This window comes from Bos indicus, chromosome 29, assembly GCF_029378745.1.
Source record: "Bos indicus isolate NIAB-ARS_2022 breed Sahiwal x Tharparkar chromosome 29, NIAB-ARS_B.indTharparkar_mat_pri_1.0, whole genome shotgun sequence".
NCBI classification, from domain to species: domain Eukaryota; kingdom Metazoa; phylum Chordata; class Mammalia; order Artiodactyla; family Bovidae; genus Bos; species Bos indicus.
The window spans coordinates 48,952,530-48,979,637 of NC_091788.1; the positions used below are offsets into that span (position 1 = coordinate 48,952,530).

General features: G+C 61.6%; 1 protein-coding gene across 2 annotated transcripts in view; it reads left to right on the forward strand.

Annotated features, from left to right (window-relative positions):
- The first annotated feature begins 272 nt into the window (after positions 1-272).
- The window catches only part of OSBPL5 (oxysterol binding protein like 5), a 67,261-nt gene continuing 40,425 nt past the window's right edge, over positions 273-27,108 (forward strand). For both annotated transcript variants that reach the window (XM_070783103.1, XM_070783104.1), the window contains exon 1: positions 273-386. The gene's annotated coding sequence lies outside the window, so the exon portion shown is untranslated. The remainder of the gene's footprint in view (positions 387-27,108) is intronic.

A 27,108-nucleotide genomic window follows, 5' to 3' on the forward strand; every position in this document is an offset into this window, starting at 1 on the left:
GGCCCTCCCACACCCCTCACCCTGGAGGCTGACCCCAGTCACCGCCAGCACCCCTTTTCCGGAGGAGGGTCCGCACCCCCGTCGCGGGGCGGGCTGGGGGTAGGGGAGGAGCCCCGCAGCGGGACGGGTGAGCGGGGCGCAGCCCGGCAGGGGCGGGGGTCCGAGGCGCGCCGGCTCCGCACTGCGATCCCGCCCGGGTTTTGCGGCCGCCGCGCCCTCCGTCCCTCCGCCCTGCCTCCTCTCCTCCGCCCCGCGCTCCCTCCCTCCGCTCCCGCGGTTGGATCAGTCTTTTGGCATTTCCTGCAGCCGGGCCGCGTCGCCAGCTGAGCCCCCGCGCGCCCGGCCCGGCCCGGCCCGGCCCGGCCCAGCGCGCCCCGCTTCTCACGGTAGGAGCGCCGCGGGCGGGGAGGGGGCGGCAGGGCTGCGGAGGCGCCGGGGAGCGGGCGGGAAGGGGGCCGGAGGGGCTGCGGCCCGGAGGGTCGGGAGCGTCCAGCCGGCCGCCCGTTGGAGCGGGGGCGGGCTGCGGGGTCGGGGGAACCCCGTGCCAAAGTCTGCGGACCCGGGGGACAGGGGCGCAGCCCCGCAGCCCCCGACAGTGACCGGCCCTGGGGAGCCCGGGGTGACGCGGGGACGATCGCAGACGCCGGCGGCTTTGGGGGGCGGGTGGTGCTGAACGTGAGGTGCGTCGGGTAACCGGGCTCCCAGTTTGGGGGGCATGAAAGAGGCAGCCTGGAGGAGCCGCTTCTGTATCCCCCCTCAGCCCAGACCCAGGGAGTCTTGAAGGGGCAGGGACTGCGGGGAGGGCGCGTGCTGCCTTTGCTTGGGGTCTGGATTGGGGTCTGGCCTTCCAGCTCTGGGCTTGGTCTGTGTTCCCAGTGAGGCTGCCTGAGCTCGGGAGTGGGGGGGGACCTTTGCTGTCCCCACCCCCCTCCTTCTCTAGACCACTGAGCCCCTGAAGACTCGGAGCCTCCAACATTGTTCCCGGGACATGAGTCTGCATGAGGGTCCTGTGCACCTGAGGATGCCTGGGTGTCGGGGAAGGGTGGGATGTGAGGTCGGGGTGCCAGCAGCCCTGGGGGGCAGCCACTGCCCCCTGGGACCCCCAGGGATAGCCTGGACCAACCCTCCACCCACCCCCCACCCCCGCCCAGCTCGGCAGTCTGCTGTGGAAGACCCTGGAATCGGGGTTCTGAGTGGCCCCCGGGGGGTGTGGACAGGCCCTGCCATGGGGAGGTGGGCTTCTCTGCTCCCAGTCATCATGGGCCAGGCCCCGGCCAAGCAGCTGGTTGGGTTTCCTCTGTCTCACCATTTGGAGGTTTTTGCAACTCGCTACTCGGTCTGCACCAGAGATAATCTGCCGGAGCCCCTTCAAGGTGCCTTTTACAGGCTGACCTCTGTGATTCCCCCTGCCCCATGGACGCTCCCAGGCCGGGTCCAGCCGCAGTCTGGTCACAGCCAGGGTGGGGACCTGTGTGGGCCGGGTGGGCTGGGTCCCAGACAGCAGAGCCCTGCCCTCAACAATGGCAGGCAGAGTGGTTGGCCCGTGGCTTTTACCCATTTCCCTGGCTGTGTGAGGCCACGCCACTCCTTGAACTTGACGGGCTTTGTGGGCCACCTGCAGTTGGCGGGTGCGTCTGGACAGCTCCCCTCGGGCTCCAGGTCTGTGGTCCCATTGTCTGCCTGCACCCGTGCAGGGCAGGGCCCGGCTGCCAGGAGGGCAGGCACTCGGTGCGTCTGTGTGGTCTGTCTTGCCAGCTGTGTTTAGAGATGGTGACAAAGCAGATGGGCCAGGCGGAGGCCTGCCAGCTGCCGGGAGTCCTGGGCCCTTCCTGGGGAGGCCGCAGTGCCGACGTGGACCCATGTGGGCGGTGTATCCTGGACACCGGAGAAAAGCCCCTCGTTCCTGGACCTGGGGGTCAGGCTGGCCTGAGTCGGGCTAAGGGATCAGCTGAGTCTCCAAAGGTCGGTTCCGGCTCTTTCCAGAATGCCGGCCGCAGTCCTTCCTCCCTAGGATGGTCATTACGGTGCTCAGAAGGTCCGGGGGTCAGTTTCTCTCCTGAAATCTGTCTTCCTGGAAGCTTCCTGAACTGTGCAGTCAGGTGACACGCTGCACTTGGAGGAGGGAGAAAACCTGGGTGACAGGCCAGTGCTTTGAAGGTTGTTGGGTGTTTTCAGCAGGTGTTTGGGGGACTTGCGCTTCCCGCTGATGCCGTGGTTAAGCCAGAGTGTGCGCGTGTGTGGTGGTGCACACACGCACACCCACACAATGCACAGGTGGACGAGAGCGCCCCCAAGGTGATGGAAGCGTGCCCGCCCCGCTTCCCGTTCACTCAAGGGACAGGTGTGCAGCCGTAGCTAGGAAGAGTTACCCCGGTGAGGCCTGAACCCTGGGGCTGGGGGCTGTTCAGGGGCGCATGGCGTGCGTCAAAAGGATCCCCATCTTCTGGATTTGAAGGGAGGGGTCCACAGGTCGGGTAGAACCGCCTGGCTGCTCTCAGGAGTGGTGGGGAGCCAGGGCGGCACAGTCAGGGAGTGGGAGCAGGGTTGAGTGGCCCCTCCAAGGGCCGGGCGTGCTGTTCGAGGCCGTCACAGAGGAACAGAGGGCTGCTGTCGGGGCTGGACTGGCCCTGTGAGCCCTCGGGTCGAGGGAAAAGCCCCGGGGATGAGCTCTGTGCAGGTCTGCAGCTGGCCTTGGTGGCTCGTCACCTTCAGTGGCTGGGGAGCTGTGTGAGCAGATAGAACTCGTCCAGGGAATGGTGGTGTTGAGGACAAAGGACTTGGACTTTGGATTGTGTGTCCTCCAGCATTGCAGCTGCTCCAAGCCAGGACTCCTGTGTGCCCGTGGGTGTAGAGTTGTCATATCCTGGTATCCCACTAAGGGGAGTGGGCACCCGCTCTGTGGTCAGGATTGAAGTCAGGCCCCGTCGAAGGCCAGGGCTTAGATGCGACTTGGGTCTGGGACAAAAGGACTCTGGCTTCGAGTTCTTTGTCCAGTGAGGTAGCTGGGGAATCGGCCGTCAAGGTAAGAAGCGCTGCACACCCAAGACATGGAGCCACCTGGAAGTGCCCCTGGGAGTCCCCGAGGAGGGAATCCCTGCGCCCGCATCACAGGCCCTTGGGATTCAGAGAGGGAGGCTCGAGGACCTTTGGGAGGGGCCCTGGAACCACCCGGCCGGGCCCCGGGAAGCCGCAGGGCCGTCAGAGAATTGCCAAGGTTATCTGGGTCATGAAGCCAGTGAGAGACTGTTCCCACGGCGCAGGACACGAGCGAGCCTGGTTGGCCAGCCCCAAGGGACCCACTGGGCCCTTGGCAAAAGCCTCAGAGCCAGCACTGTGCTCACCTCTCAAGTCCACCCTCCACCCACTCCTGTCTCCAGACTGGCCTCTGCTCCTCCCTTCCAAGGTGCGAGGCTTCGTTTTCTCAGCACCGTGATCCGTCGTCTCTGAAACCATCATCCTGCACTCGTTCAGTTGAGTGGATGGATACAGAGAGAGCAGCTGGGCCCACGGCAGGCAACGTGTTGGCATTTGGGTTATCCTTCACTCGTTGCCTGATGTACCCTGGGGCTCTGACCCCCAGCCTGGCACACAGTAGGTGCTGGTATCCCCTGGGGCTCTGACCCTCAGTCTGGCACACAGTAGGTGCTGATGTACCCTGGGGCTCTGCCCCCCGGCCTGGCACACAGTAGGTGCTGCTATCCCCTGGGGCTCTGACCCACAGTCTGGCACACAGTAGGTGCTGCTATCCCCTGGGGCTCTGACCCACAGTCTGGCACACAGTAGGTGCTGGTGTTCCCTGGGGCTCTGCCCCCCGGCCTGGCACACAGTAGGTGCTGGTGTCCCCTGGAGCTCTGACCCTCAGTCTGGCACACAGTAGGTGCTGGTGTTCCCTGGGGCTCTGCCCCCCGGCCTGGCACACAGTAGGTGCTGGTATCCCCTGGGGCTCTGACCCTCAGTCTGGCACACAGTAGGTGCTGATGTACCCTGGGGCTCTGACCCCCAGCCTGGCACACAGTAGGTGCTGGTATCCCCTGGGGCTCTGCCCCCCGGCCTGGCACACAGTAGGTGCTGGTATCCCCGGGTCTCTGACCACCAGCCTGGCACACAGTAGGTGCTCAAATGAAGCAGTAGAATCGTCTTTGCCCAGGGACACCCCATCCTGCCTTTCCCTCCTGGTCTGTGGGCCTCACCAGCATTGGCAGGTGGGACACCTGAGTGGCCTGTGCCCTCGGAAGGACGGACCCAGCCTGCCCCCTTCCCAGGGGTCCTGCCATTCCTGGATTGGAAGTATTGTGTGCAGAGTAGCTGACCTGGGGGAATGCCTGATATTTACTGGGTGAATGGAAGGGGGCCTAGGCTGCCCAGGCCCTCTCTGACCCTGGCTGAACTGGAGAAGGGGGAGCTGCAAGGGTGTCCAGGCGCCACAGCTGGGCAGTGCCACTCATAACCCAGTGAAGGACTGCTTTACAGGTTAACGAGCACATGAAGCGGGGGTTATGGGGCACCCCCTCCCACAGGCCGCTGGCCAGCCTGACCGTTGTGACCAGCTGGGGGTCACTTTCCTTTCTTCAAGGCCAGGGTGGGATTGGGGACCAGGATTAGACAAGTCCCCAGGAAGGCGGAAGGGGCGATGGCCCAGAAGAGATGAACCAAGCCAAGGGCCTGCTTCCGAGCCAGGAGGGAGGGAGCCTTTCGGTCCTTGACAGACAGTGGGCTGGGGCAGTGCCTTTGTCCCTTCCCTTGCTGGCTGGATCACAGCCAGCGCGGGCCCATTTTCAGCAGCTTCCACTTGAGTAAAAGTGCGTTTGCTGTGGGAGGGTTCAGGTGGCGGTATTGATGTGCCCGCCTATTGGGGTGAATACGGCACAGGGGAAGTGGCTTAAAGGGCCAGGCCTGTGCAGGGCGTGGGGAGGGTGGGGCGGTGGGGCAGTCTGTGCCCGCCTGTGCGAGAGCCCTACGGCAGAGCCCGTTAATGGGCCGGGGTCTCCCAGGGGTTTGTCACTGGGGCTGTGCTGGCTGCAGGGGCAGCTCCTCGGGGGCTCTCTCCAGCCTGCCCTTGCTGGGAGAGCCGCGTCCCCAGGAGGCCAGGGAGTGGCCGGAGGGTGAGCGGGAGAACAAGACCTGCCTGGCCTGCCTGGCCTGTCGGGGAGGGTGACGCTCACCCACCCCACTCAGGGGTCACCGTGTGGGGCGGGGCGGAGCTGGGGAGGGACCGGCCCCTGAGGTCTGCAGACTTGAGCACGGAACCTTCCAGGTCAGAGAGCCCAGGGACAGGCCTCCGCTGTTATTTATTGACACGTTTGCTCAATGTGTTTTTATGGCTTTGCTGCTGGACTGGGTGTGGGGCGGGTGTCACAGCCAGTCCTCACTCACCCTCGGGGGGACACCCAGAGGTCCGGGGCCCTTGCACATCCTCCTGTGGACCTTGAGCTTGTGGGGCTCGTCACTCCAACCCCGAGGACAGGGAATGGGAGGAGTCCCCCTTCCCCCACCCCGACCCGCCTCCCAGGGGGGACCTAAAGGCCAGTGTGGCATCTGGGGCAGGGCTCTGAGAGTGTGGCCAGACGTGGCCACGGACGAGCCCCTGCCTGCTCGGGACGCCTCTATGTCCACATCCTCGGTGCCCCGGCCGAGGCCCTCTCTGGATCAGTGCTCAGCCACCCAGAGGGACAGGACAGGCCCTCCTGCATAACCCTGTCCCTGCGGGGAGTCTGGATCCCTGTTAGCCCGTCTGCCAGCTGGCCTGGGCTGAGCTGGCCGGCCCCCAGGGCCCTGGTGCAGGCCTGGGGTTGGAGGTGGGCCTGGGGTAGATAGCGCCAGGCATCATGGTGGATTTGGGGGCTGAGCCAAGGAAGAGGCTCGGGGATTCCTAGCCCAGGCCTTGGGGCCAGCAGTTTCTTTACTTTCCAAAGCTCCGTTTCCCCTTGTGAAACCCGGGCCCTCCGCAGTCCCAAGAGAAGTCAGGAAGTGGGTGACCATCGGCCACGTGTTGGTGATGTTGGCCAGGCACATGGAAGGGCCTGGGGGTCTGGGGAGGGCAGGGGGGCTGAGGCTTCATTTTAAAGCCCAAAGGTGAGCGCAGGTGGGGAGAGGACTCCGCCTGCAGATAGAGAGCTCCAGCTCCCTGCACCTAGATGGCCTTTAGCATTTAGCATCTCCTGAGTGCAAACTGACCCACAGAAGCAGCCTTTGTCCCGATGTCCTGAGTGAGTGCAGACACTCACCTGAGGCCTCCGTCTCCCCTCCCCAAGCCAAGCTGGGCTTGAGGGCCTAGGGCTCACAGGGTCCATGCAACTCCCACTAAAGAGACAAGGAAACCATTGCCCTGAAAATGCAGAGATCACCACATGTCCTCACCAGGCCTCAGTTTCCCCATCTGTGAAAGTGTCAGTCACTCAGTCGTGTTTGATCCCCATGGACTGTAGCCTCCCAGGCTCCTCTGTCTGTGGGATTTTCCAGGCAAGAATACTGGAGTGGGTGGCCATTTGCTTCTCCAGGGGATCTTCCTCACCCAGGGACCAAACCCAGGTCTCCTGGATTGCAGGCAGATTCTCTACTGTCTGAGCCACCGGGGAAGCCCTATCCGTAGGTCTCCCTTAAGACCCCCAGATCTTTGCCATCCTGTGTCCCACATTCCTGCCCGCCTAGACGGGGAGTCCCAGGGCAGGAGCTTGAGAGAGGGGGCATCCAGAGGCCCATCTCTAGAGGGCTTGGGTCCCCAGCACCTGCCCTTCCCACTGCTTTATAGCTGAAGGTTCCAGCAGGTTTTACATGGAAGAAAGTGTTCACTCATTTTCAAAAGTGTGAATGCCATAAGACTTGGGGTTGGAAATCTCTCCCCGAGCCCCTCGGGTTCACCGAGGACTTGGTGTCACTGAAGCGGATCCCTGCTGCTGCCCGCAGTCTCTGCAGTCCTGGGGCAGGACAGGAGGGGGCTTTGCTAGTCGCCCACGAGGGCCGCCCCGAGTGAGCCCTTTGGGGGGCCTGGTGCCCCTCCTGCATCCTCCACCCGCTTCTGGAGCGAAGCCGGCAGCCCACTTTGAAGAGCCCTGACCCACTCCAGCCCACCCACACTGCTTCCGCTTGGGACCCTGCTCTGAGTTCTCCACGCTGCCTCTGGAACTCAGCTCCCGGCCCTAGGGACGGGTCCCCTGGGGGGCAGGACCCACAGGCAGGACCCGAAGGTTGAGTGAGTTTTATCTTTCCCCAGATCCCAAATCCAAGTACTGATGCTGTCGTAAACAGTGTGTATCGTGCCTAAAAACCGTATGAAAATCCTTTTACCGTTTTAATCTAGGTGTCTAACCAATGTATTTATTCTAATAAGTATACTCTCAAGCTTTTTAAAAAGAGGGGGATGGGAAGAGGCCCAGCCCTTGGTCCTGAGAGGCTAGGAGAGTTTGGGGTTGCCAAGGCAATGGCACCCCACTCCAGTACTCTTGCCTGGAAAATACCATGAACGGAGGAGCCTGGTGGGCTACAGTCCCTGGGGTCTCTAAGAGTCGGACACGACTGAGCGATTTCACTTTCACTTTCATGCATTGGAGAAGGAAATGGCAACCCATTCCAGTGTTCTTGCCTGGAGAATCCCAGGGACGGGGGAGCCTCTTGGGCTGCTGTCTGTGGGGTCGCACAGAGTCAGACATGACTGAAGCGCCTTAGCAGCAGTAGCAGAGGCGACACGTTGACCCAGAAACATCAGAATTCAACCCCACTGGGTGGCCCGGAGGGTGAGGACAGTCAGGAATGGGGCCCGGTTGCTTGTCCATTTCAGTGGCCAGGGTGGGTCATTCTTGTGGTCAGTAGTGAGCTCTGGAGGCCCCTGGAGAGAGGGGAAGGCGTCCCCCACACACACACCGAAGTGGAGTTTCAGTGCTCAGCCGGCCGCCGGGACCTTGGCCACGCAGTCCCGCTTTTTTTCCCACGCAGACCTTCCCTGGGCTGGGCGTCTCCCCCACCAGCAGCAGTGGAGGCCTGTCCTGCAGGAGAACCTTCCAGCCGCCTGGCGCTGGGCCGGTGCCCTCTCAGCCTGGGGCAGCCCCCACCCCCCAGCCCCGCCCTGCTCTCCCAGGTTGCTGGGCGCTCACTCTGATGTAATCGGCACCTCTGTGCCTTAGCAGGTGCTGAACCCCTGCCTGGAGCGCCCTTCCCGCTGGCCTGGCAGCACCCAGCAGGCCTGCGGGGAACACACCAGGCGTCTGGGCAGCGCAGCCCCGGCCCACCACCTTGTCTGCGGGCCCTGCATGGGTCCACCTCGCCCCTTATCTGCGCTTCTCTTTTGCCCGAAATATACTATATTAAGGGTGGCTTCCCAAGCGGCGCTCATGGTAAAGAACCCCCCTGCCAGTGCAGGAGTCATGAGACGTGGGTTTGATCTCTGGGTCAGAAAGATCCCCTGGAGGAGAGCGTGGCAACCCACTCCAGGATTTTGCCTGGAGAATCCCATGGACAGAGCACCCTAGCGGGCTGCAGTCCATAGAGTCACACAGAGTCGGACACAACTGAAGCGACTTAGCACATATTATATTACATTTTATAAATATTTTTTAAACCGAGGTGACGCTGATTTACAAGAGGATGTCGGTTTCATGTGTGTATAGGACGTGTATGTGGCACTTCGAGCTCTGTATCCTCCGCGGCGTGCTCACACAGGGTGGTCTGCACCCCATCCGGCACCAATGACCCCTTTACCCGTGTCACACGCCCGTGCCCCCCAACCACGGCCCCTCTGTATCTTTTTGGCTTGTTCACTTGTTCTGGCTTTTTTGTTTGTTGCTTAGATTCCACATACGAGTCAGACCCTGCAGGGTTTATCCTTCTCCATCTGACTTGTTTCATTTAAGCGTAATGCCCTGGGACCCATCTGTGTTGCCTCAAACGGCAGGCGTTGGTCTTCTCTCGTGGCTGAGCCGCGTTCCACTGTGGACACACCACCTCTTGGTCCAGACCATCCCTTCTCCCCTGGGGCTGGGGCCGGTCTCCGGGCCAGAACCCCGGGCCAGGCCCTCGCCTCCGCCCGCTTGCTGGGAAACTGTCCCTTGTTTCCTGATGGGTCAGTGAGCTGCTGCTCCTGTTTGTTTGGTTTGGGTGTTTTGTTTTAGGCGGTGGCAGGCGGGTCACGGGAGCTCATTAACCCAGATGCCCTGAGTCTACTGTGAGCAGCGCCCTGGAGAGGGGGCTCCTGACTTGCCGTGGGGGTTCTGAAGCCTCCTGTCCGACCACATGGATGCTGAGCTGTGCAATGGTTGCATCGTGGGCTTAGTGGTCCAAGAACCAGGCGAGAGCGCCCCCAGCTCGGACACGTCACTAGCCAGGGGGCCCTGGGCGGGTCCTGTAAGCTCCAGGCCTCAGTTTTCCCATCTGTGAAAAGGGCGCGGCAGCACTGGCCCCGGAGACGAGAGGAGGATGCGTCTGAAGCACAGAGCTGGCCCCCCTCAATGGCACAGCCGTCCGGCCCGCGTCGGCCGAGGCTCTGCCAGTCGGGAGGGATCGTTCCTTATCCTTGATTGCAGTTCTGATTAATGATTAATGGCTGGGAAAGGTTTACACACAGAAACCACACGAGAATAAAACCGATCCCGCCTCATCGAGGTCCTGACCTCTGGCTCCGCTTGCTTCAGGCCGGGAGCCCAGAGTTCCAGCGTGGGAACTGACCCCCGCCTCCGCGGTCCCCCCACGGGGGCGCGGAGCTGACGCCCCCCGTGTGCCCCTGTGCCTTTGCCGTATTTGGGCGAGTCCAGAGACGAGCGCAGGGCCTGTGGCTGCATGACAACTGTCGCGTAACAGTCACGCTGACTTCACGCCCTTCTCACTTCCCGTAATCCCGGAGTCATGGAGAAGGTGCAGAAACACAAAAACGCAGCCTTTGTAGCTTCTTTCGGCCATGGTGGTCTTGAGTGCCTGTGCCCCGTTGACTTTCCTTATTTTCCATCATTGAGGGAGCTCTTGGGCCTCTGGTGGCTCAGACCATAAAGAACCCGCCTGCGATGCAGGAGACCTGGGTTCCATCCCTGGGTCAGGAGGATCCCCTGGAGAAGGGAATAGCAACCCACTCCAGTATTCTTGCCTGGGCAATTCCGTGAACGGAGGAGCCTGGCGAGCTACACAGTCCATGGGGTCTTAAAGAGTTGGACACGACTGAGCGACTAACACTTTTCATAGGCCCACTGTTCTGTCGAGAGGCCTTGGGTCAGTTCCATCTGATCCCGTCTTACGCTGGGTCTCCTGGGGCACGTAGGCAGGCGCTCCTCTGGGGTATGGGCCTGGGGCGAGGTCTCGGGGTCCCAGGGGGAGCACATAAGCAGCCCAACTGGATGGGGCCACGTGGCTGCCATGGACACCCCAGCGCACGTAGAGGGGAGCCAGCCTTTCCCCTGGAGAAGGACACCCAGCCATGGGTGGTGCTGAAGAGTCATGGGGTGGGCGTGGGGACCCAGCCCGGGTGGGTAGGTTGGGGATGCATCTCCTGGTGGATGAGGTCCTCGGCTCACTGTGCCGTCTGTGTTCAAGATGCCCTTTCCTAGCGCATCCCCCGGCGTTCCTGGCCTTGGAGACCCGCCAGGACTGTCTGTCGCCTTGAATCCCTCTGGAGGGAGGTCTTTCTTCCACCTCTGCGTGGGCTGCAGGCTGACAATCAGCTCCCAAGTGCACGCACAGATGTCAGCCAGGGTCCCCCGAGGGGTCGCTCAGTGACCAGTCATTCTGTTAATTAAAAGCAAGAACTACATGTAAAGTGATGACTGTAGTTGATACACTGTTGTAGAATTGAAATTCACTGGGAGACTGGAACGTAACTGTTCTCATTAAGAAAAAAATAAATACCAATGTGAGCCGACGGATGTGCTAATTAACTAGACTGGAAGAATTCCCTCTCACTGAGACATGTATCGGATCAGCATGACCTACAGGTCTTTAAATGTCTCGCTGTTCTATTTGCTGATTATACTTCGGTTAAGCTGAAAAGCATAGACTGAACCTGTGACGTCAATGGTCCAGGGAGGGTGGCTGGCTGAGGGTCTGCAGGTTCTGCCTGGAGCTGGGTGGAGCAAGGAGGGGCCCAGGCTGAAACACACCCCCGCCCCACGCCAAACCTGGGACCCAGATGGCGGCCAAGACCGAGACCACGGTATTTCCACACGGCTGTTCCATGGAAGCAGATTGCTGGTGGAAGGCAGCTGCCCAGTCGTCTGGTCTCCTGGGGCCTGGGTGCAGAGGGCCATTGGTGATGCTGGTACCCCAGGCCTCTGGGAGCTGGGGACACCCTGGGCCACGGCCACCAGCTGGGAAGTGTCCCCGGCAGGACTCGGGCCCCTGTGCTGGGCGTCCACCCTGGGAGAGAAACCTCCTCTCCTGCACTCCCCGGGTGTGGCCAGGGAGATGCCCCTGCTCCCCGGGTGCTGGGTGCTGATCCATCTGTCTCGGGGAAGCCTGCTCGTGTGGGCATATTAGTCAGCTCTGGCTGCTGTAACGGACGCTACAGATGCTCGTCGTCTCCAGTCCTGGAGGCTGGAATCCCAGACCCAGTGTGGGCAGGGCTGGTCCTCCTGAGGCCTCCCCCTGGGTGTGCAGACAGCTGTCTCCTCCCCGTGTCCTCACAGGGTCATCTCTCTGAGTGTGTCTGTGTCCTGACCTCCTCTTCCTGTAAGGACCCCAGTCCTGTGGGATTAGGAGCCCACCCTAGTGACCTCATTTTACCTTAACCACCTTTTTGAAGACCCCGTCTCCACGTACAGCCACATTCTGAGGTCCTGGGGGTCAGGACCCCAACACAGGGCTTTGGCCGATGCAGTTCAGCCATGACCATGACCTTGGGCCCCCAGCACAGGGGGAGGACTCATCAGTGGGTTCTTGGGGTGTGTTTCTATTTTTATTTCCTGCGAGGCCCAAATGTTTGTAGGGAGTAAGATTTTGTGGTGATCAGAGCCTCTTCCACCCATAAATGTCTGGAAATGTTTTCAGACTTCGCTCCCTTGTATCCTGATGGTCTTATATCCGCCCGGGATCCCTTGGCCAGCATTTCCAGTGCCTGGACTTGGGATGGAGGCAGAAGCCCACACCATATGAGGTTCTCACACAAACACCCAGTCATGCTTATCCGCGTCTGAGCTCCACCTGTGGGCAGGGAGTCGTGGGCGTCTGTGGGGTCAGCATGGCTGCGGCCACCAGGTCCTACTGCTCCCTGGCCTCCCGCCTGCCGGACAGCACCCCCTGCCAGCCTCAGCATCTGGGCTTCCCCTCCCCACTGCCTGCTGTCCAGTCCAGCAGACACCCTCCGTGTAGAACCAAACGTGGCCTTTCTGGCGGGCTGGGTGGCCAAGCGGACGCTGAGCCACCAGGCCATTCGTCCCGATGCTCGCAGACCTTTCTGTGCCCGCGGCCGTGTGCAGAGTCCTGAGGGCGGAGCACGTGCTCCCTACCATACTGGTGGGGGTCTTCCCCGGGGTCCTCTGCTCCTCCCTGTTACCAGACCTGATGGGCTCCTGGAGGATGCAAAGGGAGGCCCATGGAGACCTCCACCCAGAGCCCAGGAGGGGAGCAGACCCTTAGCTGGGAGTAGCAGACGCTGTTTCAGGGAGTGGCCCCGGGTGCATCTAATAGGTCTGACCTTATGGGCTTCCTACCGAGAGCTCCCAGTGCAGAGGGAAAAGAGGCTTCTTCCGCGCCGAGTGGGCCCTTGAGGGGCTTCTCCCACGTGGGGCCGCCTCCGGCCCCCACAGCTCGTGTTCCCACCAGCTCGTGTCCCTGCCGTCCAGCAGAGCTGCAGATTGTTTTTTAAACTGCGGTTTAACAAATGCTGGGAGGAAGACACACAGGCAAATGACTGTTCTCCCGCCTGTTCATTATTTTTAAACTGTCGTTTTCCAGTTTATTTTTAAATCTCGAAAGCATAAAGAACATGCTGTTTATCTCTGGCGAGCCTCTTCTGCCCGACGTGGCCATTCATCACTTCCCAGTCCAGTCCGGAGCATCCCGCCTCTGGTCAGGCCCCAGTTGGCCTGCCAGGCAGGAATAACCCTGTGGAAACTGTGCCCCCAGGAACCCACTCCTTCAGGCCATGGGGGCCTTTCCCCGGCCAGAGCAGCATCCCCTGCTCAGCGCCAGACCTTTAAAAGCCTTCCCACGTTCAAGGAAAATCTTTCTAAAATGCTTTGCACACAATGCCTTGCAGCCTCAGGTATAAACGAGAAATAATTTAACCCTTTTCTGGAGACTTGGGTCATTGTTGTCATTCAGTCTCTAAGTCGTGTCTGACTCTTTGCAACCCCATGGACTGCATTACACCAGGATTACCCGTCTTTTACCATCTTCCTGAGTTTGCTCAAACTCATGTCCATTGAGTCGGTGATGCCATCCACCCATCTCATCCTCTGTCGCCCCCTTCTCCTCCTGCCCTCAGTCTTTCCCAGCATCAGTGTCCTTTCCAATGAGTCGGCTCTTTGCATCAGGTGGTCAAAGGATTGGAGCTTCAGCTTCAGCATCAGTCCTTCCAATGAATATTCAGGGTTGATTTCCTTTAGGGTTGACTGGTTTCATCTCCTTGCTGTTCTAGGGACTCTCAAGAGTCCTCCAGCACCTCAATTTGAAAACATCAATTCTTTGGTGCCCAGCCTTCCTTATGGTCCAGCTCTCACATGACTACTGGAAAAGAACCATAGCCTTGACTATACAGACCTTTGTTGGCAAAATGATGTCTTTGATTTTTAATGCTCTGTCTGGGTTTGTCATAGCTTTCTTTCCAAGGAGCAAGCGTCTTTTAATTTTGTGGCTGCAGTCACCATCCGCAGTAATTTTGGAGCCCAAGAAAATAGAATGTGTTACCGTTTCCACCTTCTCCCCATCTATTTGCAGTGTTTTTAGAACATGGCTGAGTCCACTCATTTATTTTTACTTAAGTACATGTGCATCTATGAGAAACCTTAGATTGTCACTGCAACTGGAGAATCACCCTCACCTGTAATGAATAGCAGGTAATCTAAAAACGCAGTGAGCTCGAAACACCAAATTATACCGTGGGTCACGCTGCCCCGTTTTGTCTGCTGCAGCTTTGCGCCCGAGGCTGCCCTGCTTCTGTTAAGTAGAGAGATTCGTGGAGACGTCGCTGCGTAAAGACCCAGACTTCTCTCCCCTGACACCGTCAGGAGGCTGGAAAGTGAACTGGAGAGAGAGGCGCTTTCCCACTGAGACCCGTGATGACTCATGGTCCCCGCGTCACCTGGCTGCATCCGGCGTCTGCCCACGTCGTAGGAAAGTGTGATGTGCTCTTTCGGGTCTGGCTCGGGAGGCAGAGGGGGCTTCAACGGCCGATTCCAGGGGCTTCTGAGCACCGGCTCTTCCCTAGGAGTGGGCGGGGTGGGACGGAGAGCCTCCTGCTCGGAGCCTGGGAGGTGACCCCAACACAGCATCCCTGTTGCCTGGAGACCCTCCCCAGCGACAGCAGACCGTTCTCCAGGGAGCACCGGCTTTCTCTGCTCGGTTTGGGCTGGAGTGGTGTGCTCGCCTTCAGTCTCGCTTCTCGTGGGAATAGACGAGGCAGGGCCGGTGTGGATGTGTCCCAGGTGGGGACAGGGGAGAGGCGCCAGGTCAGCTCCGTCTGAGGTCTGTGCGCTCTGCTGCATGGAGAGGTCCCCTTCCTGCCATCTCAGCAGGGGACCTGGGGGCACAGGGTGTCCCAGGCACATCCTCGGAGCGTCCACACTCACCTTTGGTTCAGGGCAGCTTTGAGCTCCTAGTGTGAGAGCCTGGGGCGGCCCTGACCAAGGACTGCAAGCTGGTGGTTTACAGCAACCAAAACGGACCCCCAGGTCCAGAGGCAGAAGCCCCAAATCAAGGCCCTGGCGGGACAGGCTCCTTCCCAAGGCTCTGAAGGAGGGGTCTTCCTGCGTCTCCCCGCCTCTGGGGGCCCCGGGTGTCCCTGGACTTGTGGCCGCCTCCCTCCAGCCTCTGTCTCTGTGGTCACCTGGCCTCCTCCTGGGTCTCTGTGTCCTGTTCTCCTCTTATAAGGACACGGTCGTTGGACCAGGGCACCTGCTCCAGGACAGCCTCATCTTCACTCGGTCATGTCTACAGAAACCCTACTTCCTAAGGAGGTCGCCTCCGCAGCCCGTGAGGTTGGGATGTCCACATATCTTTTCTGGGGTGCCATCCTCCAGCCCGCCACACCCAGGAGAGGGTGGCCACAGTGGGCAGGGGCCAGGAGCTTGCGGAGACTCCTGGAGAAGCAATGGTTAGGAGCCAGGCTCGGGCTGACTGCTGGGTGGGAAGGGGATGGCGTTCTGGGGACATGGGGTGACATCCCAGGACCCAGCGATCCTGGAGGTGGGGTCAGGGGGCTGCCTTACTATACAGATGAGATAACCTGTATACAGATGTGGCCACCTCTCGGGGCCTCCAGAGAGGCACAGACCCCTCAGGTGCCTGGCTGAGCGCCGGGCCTGACCGCTGGGGGGACGTCCCCACCAGGGAGGGGGCGTGTTTGGCTTCCCTGGGCCAGCGTGCGTCTCATGGCGCCCAAGCTCGCTGGACACAGGCTGCTGACCAGTGTCTGCAGGTGGGACACTGTGGTCCTTGCCCTCTGGCCGCTGACGTGCGCCCCTCCGGGCTCTCTGCTGCCTGTGTCCTGCGTCCTGCTCAGCTGGGAGACCTGGGCACACCAGGCGTGCCCGCTGCCACACACATCGCTCCGCCCGTCCCTGCCTGGCTGCCAGGCTCCCGGTGGGTCCAGGCCTGGGGAGTGAGCCCTGGGAGAACCGCTGCGCTTGCATCACCCATGCTTACCTGGGAACCGAGCAACACTCTCTCAAAAGAGCCGTCTCAGAAGGGGAAAGTGCCAGCCCCTCCCTGGAGCCCTGGGACTCTGGTTCCTGAGGGTGACTTGCAGCTGCCCTGAGTGCACTGCCTGTAGTCCCACAGGCCTTTCTGCCCAGACTTGGGGCGCTGGCACCCCAAGGCTGGGGTGACACTCCTGGGGGAACTGCTTCGTCCCTGATTTGCTTGTGTGTGTGTGTGTGTGTGTGTGTGTGTGTGTGGTGAGCACTCAGGGTGGGAAAGGGAGACAAGGGCCTCGCACAGTCAAGTGCCAGCCCCTGGCACTCGGGGCACACTCGGCAGTGCCCAGTGTCCAGGCTGGTGGTGCCCCAAGCTGCCCAGTGGCTGGCCAGGGCAGTGACTGCCCATTGCCACGTCATTGAGAGCTAGGTCGTGACCAAAGAGGAAGGAAGGGAGTAAGGGGGTGGCCTTCACCCTGGGGAGGGCATGTGTGTGCGCAGGGGCTGAGGGCTCAGGCCACCGACCCACCGGTGTCACCTCCAGGCAGCTCCTGGCTTCAGGTCTCGCTGGTGGGGCCACCTCCTAGGAGGCCCCAGAGGTTGTACAACCTGGAGCCTGAGAGAGGCTGCTGTGGTCACCCAGCAAAAGCGGGCACAAGTGTGCTGTTCAGTTGTGAAGCTTCCCCGTGGGCTGCCAGGGCTCCGAGCTGGTGACCGGCCACGCGGCAGCCCTGCGGAGTTCTGGGGGTGATCACGGTGGTGGGGAGAAGGTGACGGGGGGCTGGCAGCCAGCACCCTCTGCCCCAGCTCACATCATGGCCCTCTCCAGGCTGCCCGGCAGGAGACACGCTGGACCAGTGGTCTCCCAGGGGTGACCACCCCCAGCCCAGGCCTCTAGGAGCCGAGGGCAGCACCCGGACCCCGGCTCCCAGTCTTCACCAGCTTCCCAGCTTGGGGTGTCTGGCATGGTGTGGTTGACCTTGGGGAGCCATTGTGAATCAGGGGGCATATCTTGGACCCCTGGGAAAGCCAGGTCATCAGGCTGGAGCCTCCCAAAGGCCCAGGGCGGGGCTGGAGGCCCCAGGCCGCTCTGCAGTGGGCCAGGCCGGGGCCCAGCTCCGGGGGGTCCACGCTTTCGAGACTCTGCAGCTCACCGGGGGCCAGACACTGTGGACCCCAGGCGACGCCCCCGGCTCCTCTTCCCTCTCGTATCACTGCTGACGCTGAGCCTGCATCACTGTGTCTCTGGCCGTCCTCGTCTCGGGGGGCGTGCGGCCTCCAATCCACCGATGTCATCCGTTTGGTGTCCTCAGAGGCACCTGGCTTGTTGCGGGGGAGGATGGGGCTGTAATCTTGCGTGTATTTCTTCTCTCGCCTCAAGGCTTTTATGACTTCTCCCCTGAAGCCTTCAAGCGCGAGCTTTAAGGCCATCCCTTTTGACTTGGCAGCATGGAAAATGTGAAATATCGAAGCAGAGAGGTCAGTGTAACCGAGGCTCCCGTGACACCCCGTGGTCCCCACTGCCGCCCCCGGGTGTGGCTGCCTCTCATCTCCCTGAATTCTGGTTTAAAATAGACCTTCGTCTTCACCTCCTGCCTGGAGCCCCTGCTTCCTCCTGCTTTCGTTGCCGGCCTTTATAGCTGCCCTCAAAGCCTGCGTTTGTGGTGGGGGGTCCGGCTCTCTGGGCGGGGTCCTGGGACAAGGGCCCCTGGCCATCCACACACGGCCCTGGAGAGCAGAAGGCAGCAGGGAAGGTTCTGGAAAGTCTCACTCTGGACACCCCCATGACCTTGAGGAGCTCCTGGAGGGGTTGAGCCCACCCTCCCCAGAGACCCCCAGGAGAGACTCCAGCGCTGTCTTCTCCACACCTGTTGGAGCCCTGCACGGGCCTCTGGGCCATGCGTCCCCAGCCTCTGCCTCTGCAGTGTCCCCCGTGTCCTCCCCACCCCCTGCAGTCTCTTCTTGGCCCCTTAGAGCAGCTCCGAAGGTGGAGAAGGGGTCATGGCCTCAGTCAGCCGAGTCTGGTTCCTGGGTGCCTGCTGTATGCATATCCCTCTGGGTTAGATACCCCCTCCCACCCAACGAATGTCATCGGTAGAATCTGCTACACACCGAACGCTCCCTGGCCCTGGGGCTGCAGGGACAAGCCAGGGACCCCACACGGGCGCCCTGCCCCCAGGAACAGAGGAGGTTCTGCAGCAGAGATTCTGAGATGTCGGGGAGGGGAGGCATGTGAAGGGCGGGATGGGGGAGCAGTCCTGGGCTGCCAGATGGGGTGCCAGGAGCTGACGGCCTCTCAGTGGGGCTGGCGTAGCCATGGGCACCTGGAAAACAGGTCCTGATCCACTCCAGCCTGGAGGTAGGAGACCTGTACGTGGGGCAGCTTGGGGGTTGTTGGCTGCTGAAGAGGGGGTCCAGGTGGACCCGATGGAGGGGCCCCAGGCCAATCCACACTCCTCTATGACCCTCAGCCACCTGCCCATGCAAAGACCATCTCCCCCAAGCCCAGCTCCAGGCCCAGCATCTTTGGCTTCTCATTTATTTTCGGCCAGGTGCCAGCTCTGCTGGGGGCGTGCTCTGCAGTAAACAGGGCGCACGCTTGTCGTGGGGACGCATACAAGACTGAGAAGGTCAAGTGGGCTGTCTATCGTTTATGTCACCCTGCCCTGGAGTCGCCATGTCATGGCCCCCTCCTCCATGCTGTGGCTGTGGCGTGGTCTCTTTGCCCGTGGCGTGGCCTCCGTGTCCGTGGCGTGGTCTCTTTGCCCGTGGCATGGTCTCTGTGCCTGTGGCATGGTCTCCGTGTCCATGGCGTGATCTCCGTGTCCGTGGCGTGGTCTCTGTGCCCGTGCCATGGTCTCCATGTCTGTGGCATGGTCTCTTTGCCCGTGGCGTGGCCTCCGTGTCTGTGGCGTGGTCTCTTTGCCCGTGGCATGGTCTCTGTGCCTGTGGCATGGTCTCCGTGTCCGTGGCGTGGTCTCCGTGTCCATGGTGTGGTCTCCGTGTCCGTGGCGTGGTCTCCATGCCTGTGGCGCGGTCTCCGTGTCCGTGGCGTGGTCTCCGTGTCCATGGTGTGGTCTCCGTGTCCGTGGTGTGGTCTCCGTGTCCGTGGCGTGGTCTCCATGCCTGTGGCGCGGTCTCCGTGTCCGTGGCGTGGTCTCCGTGTCCATGGTGTGGTCTCCGTGTCCGTGGCGTGGTCTCCATGCCTGTGGCGCGGTCTCCGTGTCCGTGGCGTGGTCTCCGTGTCCATGGTGTGGTCTCCGTGTCCGTGGCGTGGTCTCCGTGTCCGTGGCGTGGTCTCCATGCCTGTGGCGCGGTCTCCGTGTCCGTGGCGTGGTCTCCGTGCCAGTGGCATGGTCTCCGTGTCCATGGTGTGGTCTCCGTGTCCATGGCGCGGTCTCAGTCTCCGTGTCCATGGCGCGGTCTCCGTGCCAGTGGCATGGTCTCCGTGTCCATGGCATGGTCTCCGTGTCCATGGCGCGGTCTCTGTGCCTGTGGCGTGGTCTCCGTGTCCATGGCATGGTCTCCGTGTCCATGGCGTGGTCTCTGTGCCTGTGGCGTGGTCTCCGTGTCCATGGCATGGTCTCCGTGTCCATGGCGCGGTCTCTGTGCCTGTGGCGTGGTCTCCGTGTCCATGGCATGGTCTCCGTGTCCATGGCACGGTCTCCGTGGCCGTGGCGCGGTCTCCGTGTCCATGGTGCGGTCTCCGTGGCCGTGGCGCGGTCTCTGTGGCCGTGGCGTGGTCTCCGTGGCCGTGTTTAGCATCTGCCGCATCACCCTTGGTTTTCTCGCCTCCTACCTGCCGATGGGTGTTTTCACTCCTGAAAATATGCCTGCAGAGCGAATCCTCCTGCATGGCTCCTGCCACAGATATCGACTGTATGGATCTCACGCCCTGTACTAAATTTCCAGAATCACCCTTGAGGGGTGATTCACGTTTGATTCACGCTCACAAACTACCTTCCAGAGGTCACACCTTGTCCTCCTTCCCTCTGTCCGTCTATCTCAGGGCCGTGTGCCCACAGGGTGTCTGTCGGGCTGACCCATGGGGCACAAAGGGGTGATTCCTGCCTACCGGCAGGCCACGATCTATCATCCTGGGACACTCAAGGTCAAGTCAGGTTGACCAGCAGAGTCCGAGGCTCTGTCAGCCATCTGGGGACATGGCATCCCACCCCGAGGGCTGCAGACAAGTGTCCCCTCCCCCCAGGCCTCCACGAGGGTCACCTGGGCCCTGCAGGCCCCGGTCCAGCCCCAGTCCCCAGACAGGGCCTGGCCGGACCAGATAGGCCTCTGCCACTCGAGAAGGCTTCCTGAGGCCACACGGAGGGCAGGTGGCCCGGGGCTCAGCTGCAGGACGACACCACCCTGGTGTCCTGGGGACCTGGTGAGCTGTCCGGCTGGTCCTGCACCCGGCGTCTGCACAGAAATCACCTTCCCTGTGACCCATGGTCTGTCCTTCTCACTCTGGAGCTGGGGGAGGACTGAGCCCTTGTATCCGTCTCCCTGGTCTTGGTTCTGGAAAATAAAGCTTGGGCAGGACCCCCGGAGGCAGAGCTGGGGCCTGGACCCGCCCCCACCCGCTGGTGTCCCCAGCCTGGGTCCCCTGTGCACACCCTTGCCCCCTGGAGAAGGACCCGTGTTCATCTCTGGGCGTTGAGGGGGCACCGGAGCACCGAGACCTCTCTGAGCTCAGCCAAGCCGTGTCTCAACTCCCCGCCCCAACCCACGCACAGGGCAGGGATGGGCAGGCAGGGCTTCAGGGTCACATGAGCAGTAGAGGCGCCGGGCCCCCTTGGTAAGTGGGCCCTACGCCCCAATCCTCTCGGGGTCCCTGCTGCTCTGGGCCAGGCCCTGCGGAGGCCAACGCCACCCTCTGGCGGTCCCAGGATCACCCCTCTCCCCAGGGGAGACCCACCCACTTCCCATGACCACACGCTGGTGGCTCACAGGCTCTATAGAAACCAAGTGACCCAGGGCCCGAAATAGGCGGGCGGTCGGAACCAGCCAGGCGCTCATCCCCAGGTCCAGAGCCGTGCCTGTTGCCACAGCCCAGTGCCCTCTCACGCTGGGGTCTCACATTCATTCTCTCCCCCTCCCTCCCAGTGGCCCCCAGGTCTTTAGTGACCCCCTCTCCACCCTCCCACAGAGCGCACCGCTCATCCCCTGCCCCCCGCGAGCTCCAGATGACTGTCCAGGGGTCTCCCCGACGTGAGCGTCAGCTAGAAACGACCGTCCGTTGCTCTGGGTGCCTGGGGCCGAGGCTCCTGGGCTGGTGGGGCCCGGGCAGGGGCGGGCGGTCTCCTCCACCGCGCTCTAGCTGGGACGCCTGGATGGCCCTCAGCCCACCCAAACCGTCCGGGGGCACCTCTGGGTGCTGCGACTTTCCCCTCGTCCCAGGAGGCCCACAGGCCCAGGTTCTGTCCAGCCTGGGTTCTGGGTCAGCCTTGGGCCCCCTCCCTGCCTGACCCACCTGTAAGTATGTAAGTAAGTGTTAGTCGCTCAACTGTGCCCAACTCTTTGTGACCCCATGGACTGTAGCCCACTAGGCTCCTCTGTCCGTGAGATTTTTCAGGCAAGGATACTGGAGTGGGTTGCCATTCCCTTCTCCAGGGGATCTTCCCATCCCAGGGATCTAACCTTGGTCTCCTGCATTGCAGGCAGATTCTTTACCGACTGAGCTATAAGGGAAGCCCGACTCACCTGTAAAATGCCCCTCAGCTCTTGATGGGTCAGGGTTGGGGGGAACTTGAGGGTGTGATACCTCTCGTATATCTCATCTGTGACTCTCAGGCCCCCAAGAACACGGCCCTGGGATGTGCAGGCTCCGGGGACACGGCCCCTCCCAGCCTCAGGGTCCCCAGCCAGTGCTGGGCTTGGGGGCAGGGCTGGCTTGCTGAAAACTTTAGTGCGTGTATATGGGGGGGTGGGGGGTGAAACGGGGTGACGCCGAGCTGCGTGCTGCGTCCAGCACCAGGTCTGGAGGGGAGTGGAAGGAGGGGACACCCAGTGCCGGCCCAGGATCCAGGAGACCAGGGGCAGGGACGTGTGAGGCTGCCTGACATCTGGGACCCGGGGCCGGGGCCACTGGCTCAGTGGGAAAGCTGACACCTCCCAGGGGCTTGCGAGGGGAGGTTGGGGGGCACTCCATGTCGGGGGCAGGGCCGGGGGGTCTGGGGCTGGAGCCCTAGGAGGTTAATCAAAGGGCTGACAGGGTACAGGTGACAAGGCTGAGGGGGATGGGGACGGGTGGGTTCTGGTGGGCGCTGGCCTGACCCGGGCGCACAGGAAGGGCCTGCCCGGGCGGGCGCTGGCCTGCCCGGGCGCGCAGGAAGGACCTGCCCGGGTGGGCGCTGGCCTGACCCGGGCGCACAGGAAGGGCCTGCCCGGGTGGGCGCTGGCCTGCCCGGGCGCGCAGGAAGGACCTGCCCAGGTGGGCGCTGGCCTGCCCAGGTGCGCAGGAAGGGCCTGCCCGGGTGGGCGCTGGCCTGCCCGGGCGCGCAGGAAGGGCCTGCCCGGGTGGGCGCTGGCCTGCCCAGGCGCGCAGGAAGGGCCTGCCCGGGTGTGGGCGGAGGGACAAGGGCCCCCAGGGCACCTGCAGGCCAGGCGTGGGAGGCGGTCCCCCTCACCCCACCCTGGGTCTCTGCTGGGCTGGGTCCCCCGGAAACTCCTGCAGTGAGTTGGATGGTGGCCCCGCTTTTGGGGTCTGAGTCCTAAACCCGGAACCTGTGAACGTGAGCTTCCTTGGAATTAGGAATTCACAGGTGTGGTTCAGTGCAGGGTCTCGGCCAAGGTCATCCCAGACTATGTGCTGGAGTCTTGAGTCCAGTGATTTAGGAGAAAAGGGGAAGACGAGGGAGGTGTGAGACCCGCAGGGGAGGCAGAGACTGGAGGGAAGTTCCCGCAAGTCCCGGGGCACCTGGGGCCCCAGATGCCGGAAGCGGCAGGAAGGAGCCTCCAAGGACGCAGCCCTGCCCAGACCTTGATTTCGGACCCTGGGAGAGAATCCGTTTCTGTGTTTACACTGCCCACCTGAGGTCCTCTGTTGCAGCCGCCCCAGGACTCCAATACAGCCCCTCTTAGAGGAAACTTGCCAGTTCTCCCCCAAAAGCCTCAGGATCCAGAAGCCACCACTGTCACAGCCACCTCTACCGTCAGCGGGGGACAGGGGACCCTGGTTGCTGTGGCCCCCAGCCTGCGGAAGGAGGAAGGCCCTGCTGGGTGGAGCCACCCGGCCTCTGGCTCCTCCCACTGGCCTTCACTGCCCGGGGGAGGGGGATTGTCGAGCCTCCTGCCCTTTCGGAAAGCACAGCCTGGAGGGGGTGGCCCTGCAGTCTTGGCATGTGGGCCCCCCACACATCAGATAATCCAGGGCTCTGACCCCTCCTGAGACCAGGAAGGGCGCTGCCCGTGGGGTCTGGGTTGGGGCTGCCCCTTGAAACCAAGGGATAGCGTTTTAGGGTGAATGAGCGCCCAGAGAGCACCAACTGGCAGGCTGGGGACCCTGAGGTGTCCCCAAAAGGCAGGCGTAGACGAAGGGGCAGCAGGCTGTCTGGCCACGGCCCAGCAAGCAGGTATCCGTAAAGCTCAGCCCCACCAGAGGGACGTGCTTGACCCTGAGCCGGCCTCCAAGCGGTCCCTGTGTCCCCCACCGCTCTTGCTCTCGTTTTCAGCTGTCACTTGCTGCTCACGAGGCGCCTGCACGCCTCAGAACTTGTCATTTCATGGTGTGACCAGCGTACTGGGGACAGACCCAGATTCAGGTCTTGGAACCTAAGGACATGCCCTGCCCTGTCTCCTCCCCTGGGTTCAGTGGGGGCATTTCTCAACCCCAGGGCGGGTTGTCAGGGGTCTCAGGACCTTTCTCCAAACCTCACTGGGGGCTCAGATGTTAATAAAGAATCTGCCTGCAATGCAGGAGACCCACATTTGATTCCTGCGTTGGGAAGATCCCCTGGAGAAGGGAATGGCTACACACTCCAGTATTCTTGCCTGGAGAATCCCATGGACAGAAGAGCCTGGTGGGCTACAGTCCATGGGTCGCAAAGAGTCGGACACAGCTGAGTGACTAACACTTTCAGTGACTCCACTGGACAAGACACGGTGGTGGGACTTGACCTGGGCGGCCGCCAGTGGGGTCTGCAGACCACAGGCCTGGTGAGGGGGCTGTGGGTCCATGCCCCGGAGCTTGAGATTGGCCAGAGGCTGGAGGGGCCAGCGGCCCCCGTGATTGTGATCGATGAAAATCTTGAAAATTTGAGTTGTTTTTTTTAAAAGAAATAGCATCCATCATCGCTTCTGCATCGGGCCGTCTAGGCAGCTCCTCTCGGCGCTCCACTCCTTTCCACGTCCACGAACTCTCCATAGTGTGCGTGGACCGCAGATGGGCTAGCCACGGGTCAGCTGACGGACGTCGGGGCTGCCTCCACGTGCTGGCCGCCGTGGGCGTGTGTGTGCACACGTTGCTTGTGGACGTAGGTTTTCATTTCTTTCTCGTTTCTCTTTTGGTCTCACTGGGGGCCCTTGGCGTGCCCCCCGCCATGTCTTGTGGGTCAGGCCAATGTCACGCCAACACGTTGGCCCCAGGAAGCTGGGTGCTTTCGAGTGGGGTTTGCTTGGGACCAGACGGTGGGGTCCATTGGAGGGTTCGGTGAGTGAAGGGGCTGGAGGTGAGACCAGAGGGCCTGCAGAGGTGGGGGCCACACCCCCGAGATGTCAGGTCACCTTCCTGGACCATCCCTACCGCGGCAGGATCTGTGGGCACCCTGGGCCCAGTGCTGGCCTGGTCCCACCCGGCTGGCGAGGCCTCTTTCTCCACGCGGCCGACAGAACTGGTTTCCCCAGAAACCACGGGGACGGACAGGTGGAGCTGTGACTGGGCGGCCCGCAACCTGACGAGGGTTCCCCAGGGGCTGCCCCCTTGGTTATCCCAAATGGGCCTGGAAGGTGGGGCTCCCGTTCCTGCCCAGGCAGTCAGCAGTGAATAAGGCCCTTGAACCGGAGGCTGGATGGGGCCAGGAGCCATGCAGGAAGAGCCTGTGGGCTCCCCGCAGAAGTGCAGACAGCCCCTGGGCTGTGGGAGGACCAGGGCCGCGCACAGCACACAGTGGGTGTTCACGGATCGGGCTGCAGAGGAGCGGCCACCCCAGCCCAGGACCGGAGGCGAGAAGGGCGACCCGTTCACCCAGAGGGTCCAGGCAGGGGCAAGGACAGAACACAGCCTCGTAAACCTTCTCCAGAGTTCCTCTCCTGGCTGTCAGGGCGGCTCCGCCACGGGGGGGTGACCCCCTCTCCAGAGCTCCTCTCCTGGCTGTCAGGGCAGCTCCGCCACGGTGGGGTGACCCCCAGGGTGGCCCAGCACGCCTGCCCCGGGTGACCTGGGAGTCGGGGCTGGTGCCAGCCGGCCGCATGGTCCTGGGCGAGCCAGCTCACCCTCGGGACCTCAGTTACTGCATCTGTAAAGTGGAGAGAAGGCAGGGAACTGGAGCTTTGGGTCTTTGTTGCTTCCAAGAGCTAGCATCCTCCCAGCCCCTGCAGGGGGGTGTCAGGCAGACAGGATGGGGAGGGGCGTGGTGCCTGCTGCCCACCCGCCAGCTCCTCTGGTATGGGGCAGGGGGTGATGCAGGGGTGCATGCGCCCTGGGGGGGCTGCCGCTGTGGGGGTATTAGGACTGTCCGGCAAGAGGGAGTTTTCAGTTTACACAAGGATTCGCCCCTGATGTTAGAGAAGCCAGGCCCCCTCCTGTCCTCTTCTTGCACTCAAGTTGTGATGAAACCCCCCCAAACCCAACTCCTGGAAACCTCGGTGAGCCCTGCACCCCAGGGCTAGGTAGACTGGGCTCCAGCCCTACGGGAAACGCCACGGTGAGGGGCCACGGTGCTGGGCGGGAGGGTGTCGGGGGCCCACACCCGGTGCAAAACGTCCTGAAGGAAGCAGGCGACGGATGATCCCAGGGGAGCAGGAAGCCCAGGGGCATTGCCCTCCAGAACTTGGGTCCCCAGAGCAACATTCTTCCCTGCCAGGAGCAGTCGTGACGTGGACCGCGCCCTCCTGCTTAGTGAGTCCCCGGGGCTCTCAGTGATGGGGGGACTGCTCACTTGAAGGCCTCAGAGGACGCCGGTGCCACCTCCATAAGCAGGGGTGGGACCAGGACTCTTCAGGGTCCCAGGAGGTGGTCATCCGAATGAGGCTCTGCCTCTCCTCCAGCCTCGAGGCGCTGAGGGCAGGGCCAGCAGCTGCGTCCAGGGTGGACGGGGGGCTCCAGCCTCGGATCTGGAGCCTTGTTCCCTGAAGAAGAGCGATTCAGGGGGCACAGCTGGGGAAGGAGGCTTCACCCCGACCCGGACAAGGCCAGGGAGGGGTTTTATGGAGTCCAAAGCCAGTTGGGCATTAAAGAGGAGGCTGTAGGAGTGCATGTTAAGTGGGTGCCCTTGGACGTGTGGCTTCTACATTGTCGTTAAGTCACTCCGTCGTGTCCGACTCTCTGTGACCCCATGGACTGCGGCAAGCCAGGCTTCCTTGCCCTTCACCATCTCCCGGAGCTTGCTCAAACTCATGTCCATTGAGTCAGTGATGCCATCCAACCATCTCATCCTCTGTCATCCCCTTCTCCTCTTGCCCTCAGTCTTTCCCAGCATCAGGGTCTTTTCCAGTGAGTTGCCTCTTCCTATCAGGTGGCCAAAGTGTTGGAGCTTCAGCTTCAGCATCAGTCGTTCCAGTGAATATTAAGGACTGATCTCCTTCAGAATGGACTGGTTGGATCTCCTTGCAGTCCAAGGGACTCTCAAGAGTCTTCTCCAGCACCCCAGTTCAGAAGCATCAGTTCTTCGGTGCTCTCACGTTCTTAAAGGCAAAAGGTGGCTCCTGTAGTGTTTGTTGGTTTTTTTAATTTCAGCTTTTAAAACTTGAAATACGGTTAATTTACAATGTTGTGTTAGTTTCAAGGTACATCAAAATGATGGTTATCCATACACATATGTTTTTCTACAGATTCTTCTGCATTCTAGGTCATTCTAAGATGCTGAGCGTGGGTCCCTGTGCCACACAGTAGGTCCTTGTTGTTTATTTCCTTATATATAGTAGTTTGTATCTGTTAATCCCAAACTCCTCATTTCTCCCTCCCCATTTCCCCTTGGTAACCATAGGCTTGCTTTCTGTCTGTGAGATATAGTGTGTGTGGTACGTAGCTGGTTCTTAGCACAGTGAAAGTGAAAGTTGCTCAATTGTGTCCGACTTTTTTGCGACCCCATGGACTAACTATACAGTCCAGTCCATGGGATTCTCCAGGCAAGAATACTGGAGTGGGTCGCCTTTCCTTTATCCAGGGGCTCTTCCCAACCCAGGG